Source organism: Pteronotus mesoamericanus, unplaced genomic scaffold (genome assembly GCF_021234165.1).
Source record: "Pteronotus mesoamericanus isolate MK-2021 breed Mesoamerican mustached bat unplaced genomic scaffold, CSHL_Meso_final scaffold_174, whole genome shotgun sequence".
Lineage (NCBI taxonomy): Eukaryota > Metazoa > Chordata > Mammalia > Chiroptera > Mormoopidae > Pteronotus > Pteronotus mesoamericanus.
In genome coordinates this window covers 26505455-26515187 of record NW_026555309.1, presented here as the reverse complement: position 1 = coordinate 26515187, position 9733 = coordinate 26505455, and positions in this window count along the sequence as shown.

Here is a 9733-nt window from a genome sequence, read left to right as displayed (position 1 = left end):
TTCCAATGGGACTTGGGACCCACTGGAATATTGCTGTAAGAATACAGCTGATGAACGCATTCTGCCATCTCGTGAGCTGCCCTCTAGTCCCCGCTGAAGGGACCCTTTGAGGATGAGGCTGAGTGTGCTTCTCAGAGGACACATCTGAGAGAATGCTCCATACATATGTGTTCCTTCTGTCTCTAATGGTATGAATAATGAATATAAAGCTTATGAAATATGCACTCACATAGCCTTCCTCTCTTTTTAAGAAAACACTATGTCACACCCATAATAAGAGAAAATCTGAGAAATCTGAAATAAAATTTGTCTTGAGCTTAATATGACTTTACTGTAAAGAATGGTTTTCTGCATATAAGTTTGAGTTCACTCTATCTAAAAGATAGGAAAAACCAAGATGACACATCATTTGAAGTCAGGATTTTCATACCTAATTACTATGCTATAAATTACAAAGAGCAAATAGCTTCATCTAGAAGATTTATAATTTGAGAGGTGTTGTCTCAATCACTTCTTTTAAAAAAAGGTGTAGATTCTATAACTATGTTATTTTCAGAATAATATAATGTATGAAAGAAGGGGAAGGAGTGAAAGAAAGGAAAAAAGGAAGGAATCAGGGTTGTTTGGTAAACACTGATATCCTGGCAGAGATAAGACAAACATTATTTAACTAAAAACTTAATTTAAAAATATATTTAAACATTGATGTAGATGTGGACCACCATTTATATCTTTGTTCAATAGTATCCACAAAACCAAAAAAATAATTACACAATAAGCTCTTTAAAAATAGTTTAGTAAGGTGCCCTGGCTGATGTGTCTCAGTGGATTGAGTGCCAGCCTATGAACCAAAGTGTTGCTGGTTTGATTCCCAGTCAGGGCACATGTTTGGGTTATGGGCCAGGTCTCCAGTAGGGGGTGCGTGAGGGGCAACCACACATTGATGTTTCTCTCCCTCTCTTTGTCCCTCCCTTTCACTCTGTCTAAAAATGAATGAATGAATCAATGAATCAATGAATCAATGAATCAATTAATAAATAAATCTTTTAAAAATAGTATAGTAAGGGTCAAGAGGAAGTTTGAATTTAAATGAGCTATTATACATAAAAATGATTTGTAAAACTAAAATATAAAAGGTAATATTTATGTTGTGTTTTTCTGGACTTTTCCTTTTATATATATGAGAAGTCTGATTTTAAAATTTTCCTTAAAGTAGAATTTTACCTTCTTGTTCTCGGTGTGTATATTTTTATTGGTATAGTGATGCATGTATATTTGTGTTGGTAATATCCAATAACAGAAGCTAATTTCTACATCATGGAAGTTAACTTATATATTAGTGTTCTGTTCATAATTCTGTTATTATCACTAACCTTTCCTTTATTTGGCCAAAGTCCACATTTAAACTGACAATAAATATACCTATGATGAGCATTCATCAGTTATGGAGGGATTAAAGTGCTTTGGACTGCATTACATGTATGGATTTCCCAATTTTTCCCTGAGCTAGGACCCAGACTCAGTCAATAATGCTTGTACAAAGACAGCTGCACTTAAAGCATAAGCACTTCTTTAAGCTAATGAATAAATACCCTTCAACTGGAAACTATAAAATCAGAGGATATGGGGTTTTTTTTTCTGTTATGAATAATAGCTTCTGGCTGCCTTGCATTTTCTTGGGCAGGAAAAGAAGTGGGAAAAGAATCAACCTAAAGAAGTTTTTCATTGGTAGACTCTATAACTTACACTCCAGAAATTAAAACATGGTGTTTGAATAAAATTTCACTTGATATGACATCAGAAATAAGATGCTTTCAACTTGGAATTCAACACATTGATATGTTTCATATAATCATACTCTATAAATGTAATTTACTCAATCAATTTTATAGGTATTTATGCCAGGGCCAATAAATATCTTCAGTCTCATAGATCAGTTGCTTCAGTAATTAAATAAGCAATTAATCAGTAAATAAGTCTGGCAAATGAGCCTGCACTGCCTGGTACACTGCCTGGTAAACTTTTGTTTTATTTTCAATGTCTCCCTTTCATAGACACTCAAACATTTGACATGTGGATGAATTTCAGTCCATTTGTACCTAAAAATCTAATGTAATTAAATAAAGTATACATATTTACTATTTGTCATGAAATACATACATAAAAATTAAGAGGATTTCAAGTTATAAATTACTGAGCTTGAATTAGCAGCATAATCTTTTTCACTGTAACTCTTTTGAAGGACTGTCCAACCTTTCAGTGTTGCCTGGCTCAGCCTGAATTGAAACCTTTTGGAGAACCTCTAAAATATAGTCGTCTTTGGCAGCAATGGTCTGAAAGAGCAACATACTGTTTTGTTATTTTAAATGATACCATAAAAAATATGTTTTTTGAGTTTCATTTTCCTTGTTAGAAAAATGTGGAGTGACCTCCCCCTTGAACTCACCTCTTACCCCTATCCTTGTCGCATGCATACATGTGTACAAAGGCGATAGAGTCACATTGCGTGCTGGGTTGAGGCTTTAAAGAAGGCCAAAACTATGAGCAACAAAATGGCAAAAAATACAAACCTATCAACAATTGAATCTAAAAATCAAATTAGGCAGATACAAAGAACAGGGACAGAATCATGGATAGAGAGAGCGCTTTGATGGCTGCCGGTGGGAGATGGGTGTGGGAGATATGGGTGAAGAAGTGAGGGATTAAGAAATACAAATTGGCAGGCACATAATAGCCATGGGGATATAACGTACAGTATAGGAAATGAAGTAGCCAAAGAACTTGCACGCATGACCCACGGACATGAACAAGGGGGGGATTGCCGGAAGGGTTGGTGGTTACTGGGCGGGGGCAGGGTGGTGCAAAAGGTGAAAATCAGGACAACTGTAATAGCATAATCAATAAAATATAATTTTAAAAAGGTAAAAAAGAAAGCATGCAAAGTAAACAGCAATAATAAAAAGTTCCGTTCATCTTTGAAAATTCTTTAATTTGGCCATAAATTCACTAGTCGGTTTTCTTATAGCATCAGAATAAGTCACTTTCTGTTAGTTATATATCAGAGGTTGAACATGTTGGTTTATAGTCAGAACTCTTGTATAAAAATATTTGTATCTTTAAACACTAGAAACACATGGTTCAGTGAGACATGAAAACTAAAGAAACAATAGACTCCCATCTCCCATTTCACTGTAACTCCGAGGCCTAAGATGAAAACTGCCTATGCTATTAAAATCGCTCTCTCTCTCTCTCCCTCTCTCTCTCCCGCCCCCCCTTTCTCTTTCAGTGTCTCTCAGATTGAATAGTTGAATCTGATTCATTTAAATGAGAATATGACAAGGCTCCACTGTTTTGCCAAAAAGTCCATTAGCCTCTTCAAGTTACAAGGCTCATGTAGTCAGGCCAGCAGCGCTCAGTAGGAGTTGCCCAGGAAACAGGGACACACACAATGAACTTAAGCCTGGATGTAACAAAGGTATGAATTTGAATGTCATTTCTACCAGACACATCAGTTTGGACAACTTACTTCAACACTTTGAGATTCGGCTTCCTTAAAACCCACCTCAAGCAACTGTTAAGGGTTAAATGAGAGAATTTTCATTAAGCCTATGATGGTGTTTATCAATAAATGGTAACTGTTGACATTATCAGTGATTACAGTAATGGTTCTTTAAGGTATTTGAAAAAAAAAATTACTTTCTTTTAAAACAAACCACCAGAGGGTAGTAGAGAACAAATAGTTTATATACATTGTCCGAGGTGCTGCCTCTAAGAAATTACCCTGTCCTTGTCCTCATAAGACATGTCTGCCTTTATGGTCATTTCAAAATAAATGTATAAGCCTACACACATGGAATACGCTTTCACTATTTTTAAATTCTCCAAGCTTTACATATGACAAAGAATAGGCTATACTAGGTATGAGATGCTGTATTTCTGAACTGTGTTAAAATGGAAAGAGACATATAAACCGTACTTTGAGGAGTTTTATGTATTGGAAAAGGTGTTAAGTACAATTTAAAACATGAATTACTGCATCTTCCTTGCAGTACTATTGAAAGACACCAAATTGATGGCGAAGCTTCAGTGCCTTCCTTGCTTTTTCAGGGGGTACAGGTCATTATAAAAACAATTTCGATAAACAACTTTGAAATATATCTAAGGGGTTTGAAGCTGCTCCAGCTTTTCACTCTCTGTTGCATGTAATAATTATGTATGGAAGTCGACATTATCATTATAGTATGCCAAGCTCAGGTAAAAATGGAGTGGGGTATTTAAATTAGAGGGCAACGTAAAACAAAATCTTGGAAATTGAGAAGGCAGGACACAAGAGAATAGTGTAGGAATCTAATCCATTTTTCAAAGGCTGCAAGCTCTTAGGAAAGGCAGATGTAGATATTAATATTAATGGGTGTGTACTGTACAACTAGATCTCATACTATATTTGTACATATATGATTTTCAGAACGTGAATAGAGCAGTGGTTTTCAATTAGGGGCAATTTTCTCCCCTAAGGGACATTTGGCGATGTCTGGGGGTACTTTTGAATTGTTAAGACCTGGGGGTTGCGGAGGAGAAGCTACTGGCATCCAGTGAGTAGAGGCTAGAGATGCTGTGAAACACCCTGCAATGCACAGGACAGCCCCCACAACAAAGAATTATCCAGCCCAACATGTTAATAGTACTGATGTTCAGAAACCCTGGAATAAAGCCATGAACTTTCAAAGACTATGTTGTGTTTGGGGTGTTTTCATTCCTAGCCCATGCCCTTTAGAGAAGAGTGCTCTGCTCAGAAGCACGGCAGTTGCCTTGGCGCCCATCTCCCGTTTCTAAAGCAGCAGATTTTCCAGAGCTTTTATTTAAAGAACGTGCCATGTTCACTCAGACTCTGACGGGTAGTAAATGAGCTTTGGAAACTAAGCTAGAAATGTACAAGCTCTCAGTAGAGAGAATTTGTAGGAAATGAAAACAAGAGCAGGTTTCTCGTTTTTGCCTCCCCCAATATGGCCTTAAATGGATCCAAAACTGGGAAGTGTGAATAGAAGCATTTGGAAGTATTGGTACAATGCCTTCAGGACATGAAATCTTTAGTTACATGATCACTTATTTAGAAACGTGATGAAGTGCGAAGAAACTGCACCAGCCTGAAGAATCATTTAAAATTTTTTAAATCTGAAAAATAGTTTCGCAGAACGTGTACATCGTTACAAATCAGTGGTGTATGTAATAGAGCCTTTGTGTTTAACGGCCACAAATCTATGAACTTTTCTTAACTTATTAATGGTTAAAAAAGAGCCAAAAAAAAGAGTGAGAAGGTTATTTATTTATGTTAGTTAGCTGGTCTGAAGGGAAAATGAAGCATTTTTCTTTTAATCTATAATAATACCAGATTTGCCTAATTTAAATATGGATAAAAATAAAATATATATTTCTAAAACCAGTAAAGTAAATATGTCTTAGCCATTTAAACAGTTTAAAACATTCAATCATAGTTAATATTACTAGAAAATATCCAAATTGACTGTTTTGACCAACCAGTTTATGTCTAATAGTGTAGTGTTAGATGTATTACAAATGTCAAAAAACCCTAGCTTTTGAAGTTTGGCTAAAAGAAAAATTTCAGGAATAATTTTTATATTGATTACTTGTTGATATGATAAATTTTGGTTATGTTGGCTTGAATAAAATATATTGTTAAGTTAATCTGTTTCTTTTTACTTTTTTTAATGTTGCTGCTTGAAAATTTTAAAAGTACATTCATAGCTCATTATTTTTATTGGACAGTGCTGGCCTAGACCATTCAATTTTAATTAAGTAAACACTTTTGTGATCAAAAAAGAATTTAAGAAATTAAACACATAAGAATACAGTTTCCTAATCATTCTATTACACAGCATCATATACATAATGTTAACATTTCCCCATTTATGTAATATTGATGTTTCTACATTTTCCCATTTCTGCCCTGTAGGAACCTTGTGATTCCCCCCAACAGGTTCTTCCAAACCTCCCTGCCCTCTCCTCTGTGTCTTTTCACTCACGGTGTCCCCTTTGCCTGCGACACCCTTTGCCTGGGACACCTAACTCATCTCCACTTCAGCCTTCCAACATCTCACTCCACCTATCTCTCCTTAATAATGGTTTTCTCCAATAGAAAGTGGTCTCTTCTCATTTCTCAACTCTTTAGCACTTAGTCAGTTCCCTGTACCTGCCTTTCTCAAAGTGTGCTGCTTCTAACACCAGCACTGCCAGAGTTATGTTAGGGAAACACTAGGATAAACACAGTTAAGTTGGTCTCTTTCCTGCAGATTTCTTAGGGCCCTAAATGGTTTAATCTGGATTGAGAACTTCTAAATAGCCATTTGGTACACAGCATTTCCCAGCCCTTTTTGACAGTGGAGCGCATTTTTTTCCTCTAAACATTTCACAGGATTGAGATCCTAGCAACACTCTTTGAGGTGTAACGCACATACCATTAATCAGCACATACTCTCTTGTGCCTTTTTGTCTCTCGACTAGAGCTGTTATTTAAATCTTATATATCTACTTAAATTTTCAAAGTTTTATTTCTTCTTTCCTAACATATGCTGTATGTCATTTTTTAAAGCCAGAAATCATCTTGGTTGACACTGTGCAAAATTACTAATTGCCTGTTGATTTAGTTTAATATAATAAACGATCATATGTGTACAATAAGTATTCTACATGTGTATTAGTCTTGTTAATGATAATAGCAATACTAATTGGACATTAAAGTAGGCTAAATCCCATAGTTTTTATCATTACACAATACTTTAAAATTTAAACTCTAATTACTGGTACAAGTAGGGGAACAACCTGCCACCTGTTCAGTACGGAAAAGTACAGCAACGCTAAACAATGCCAACAGATAGATACCTTTGACATCTCTTTACAGGCAAAAGGGATAAAGTCACTGGGAATATAATCTGGGGTCAAACAGAAGACTAGAAAATAAGAGCAAAAGATAGAACTCAAAATAAAAAGTGTACTAGGGAGAAGGAAAGACAAAGATGAGTAATAAAGGACCACCAGAAATATTTTAATTGTGATCAATGACACCATTTAAAACAAAACCAAAAAAAAAAACCTTTATCAAATATTGGTTTGGTGATATGTTAACTGCAATTCATTCCTTTCAAAATTATGCACTCAGTGACCAAATTCAAAAGCCTAATTGATTCGTAATTATTATACACACGTGCATTGGCTAATAAAAATTAGAATACAAATGGTCCCTGACTTAAGATAATTAAACTTAGGTTTTTCCATTTTATGATGGTGCGAAAGCAACATGCGTTCAGTGAAAACTGTACTTCGAGTTTCGAGTTTTGAATTTTGATCTTTTCCCAGGCTGGTGACTATCCTGTCATTGTATCCTTTATCGTCCCTGTCAAAGTCAGTCCTGTCTCTGCCCCAATTCCGTTGCTTATTTCTATGTTTTTATAAGCTTGACACCCTGCCCCTGCCCCAAGTAAGACCCGATTGAAGGAGACAGAAGAGACTGTATTTTATGCCTTACTATATTTCTGGTGCCTGGTATAATCACAGACTCCCTGACAGTGGCATGAAACATTGTGTTGAAACATTGAGTCGTTGTTTTCTTTATTTCTCCAAAGTCAAGAGTATATCTCAGAACCTAAGTTTCCCTTAACCCAGGGTACATATTATTCATGACTTTTTCTATATTGTAAAATATTTTCATCACTTGAAAATCTGTTTACTATCTGTGTGGGTTTACAATCTGTTTATGATGTTTGGGGACAGGTGCTTTGGGATGGTGAAGAGGAAGTAAAAGAAATACTTCCTCTTCCTTCAGGACTGAGAGGAAAAGGCAACAGCTTACTAGAAAACAAATGGAGACTGAATGCTAAGTTCTGTGGCACATAGACTCCAGTTCAGAAATGGGAATTGAAAGCTGGTTGGAGTTACCAAGGAAGGTTGCAAAAAGGACAGCCAACTTTGAAGGTTATTAATGCCAGAGGCATGCTTTACATTATGTTCCAGTAGATGTCAAGAGAGCCCATACAGATTTTTGAGGAAAGGGTCCACAAGATGAGTCCTATGGTAACATTAGACTCATACAGCCCAATCCAGAAATAGATTCAAGATGAGGAGAGGCTGTTGGCTTCAGCCTGAGTTGGAAAGATGCCTTTCTCTCCAGGGCTGCGACCACGCACTAGACCAGGAGCAGCTTTTGAAACGAGAATAGACAGAACTTGGTGACTGACTGGAAACAGGAAATTAAAAGACATGGCTGAGATCACCAAAAATGACCTCAGGGTTTTGAGCATAGAGAAAAATAATACTAGCTAAAGTTTTTGAGCATTTGTTCTTTGCCTTACAGTGTTTTGTGTACTTTGCATGAACTTTTCTGAGTTTCATGATGTGTTTATCGATGTTAGTACTAATATTTTCCCATTTTATCAAATAGGAAACAAATTCATAGAGGAAATGGACCTTGTCCAAAGTCACAGTTGAGCAGAACTTTTAATCCAGGCAACCTAGATCCAAATCCCATGCTCCGAGCTTCGATGCAGTCCTACCTGACATGTTTTAAAGAAATAAGGGTGACAGAGACGTTTGGGATGAGTTGCTAATTTGGGGGGAATAGGAAATAATGACTTATATTTAAAGTAAAGTTTGGGTTTGGGACAACAGTATTTCCAAGTAGACAAGTCCAGGTGAAATTTGGAGATGGAAGACCTCAGCCCGGACCAGGGGGAGCCCTACATTTAACAGTAAACGTTACAGAGAGGTCAGTGGTTCTCAAGAGAAGAGAACACAGCAAAGATATCAAGATTGAAGTTATTTCAGTAGCTATTACTTCTTGGTGGTAATGAATTTGATAAGCATGCATGTTGGAATTTTATCTTCTGTGGCCCCAGACCAGTGTTCTACAAACATCTTTGATCACACACCTTTAATATAACACAATTCTTGAGCATTCACCCCTAGTCTATGTAACTTGTTTTCTACTGTTTTCACAACAATATACCTAATAAAGAATTCATACTGAGAGAAGGGGCAGCTCTGTCATTTTCTGATTTGCATCTCTTTGCACTATGAATATGAACCTCAATCTGTAGTTCTTTTGCAGGGCACTTTTTAAAGCCATTTCTTCATTTTGTTGAATTTGAACTATTCGGTATTATCCAAGCCACCAGAAATATTTTAATTGTGATCAATGACACCATTCAAGGACCTAACTCATCTCTATAAGATTTATGTAACAGCTCTAATTGAGAGACAAAAAGGCACAAGAGAGTGTGTGCGTTACACCTCAAAGAGTGTTGCTAGGAACTCAATCCTGTGAACTGTGTAGAGGAAAAAAATGCGCTCCACTGTCAAAAAGGGCTGGGAAATGCTGTATACCAAATGGCTATTTAGAAGTTCTCAATCCAGATTAAACTATTTAGGGCCCTAAGAAATCCTGCAAGAATTCTTGCAAACTGCACTGTTACAAGAAGACAGTGGTGTCTTTAAAAGTACACCGTAGTCTAAGCCTGCAGTACGAATCTCTCATTCCCATTGCATTTGCACAGGTGGCGCCAGACATCTGATGTGAGCTCAATTATGGCAATGGCTTCATTCCATATGTCAGATACTGTAATTTTTAATTTACAAATTGCCACTCTAGCATTTCCTTTCCACACCCAACCATTTCTTTAGTTGTTCTCCACCCTGCCAAGGAAACCCCTCTGCACTCGGAGAA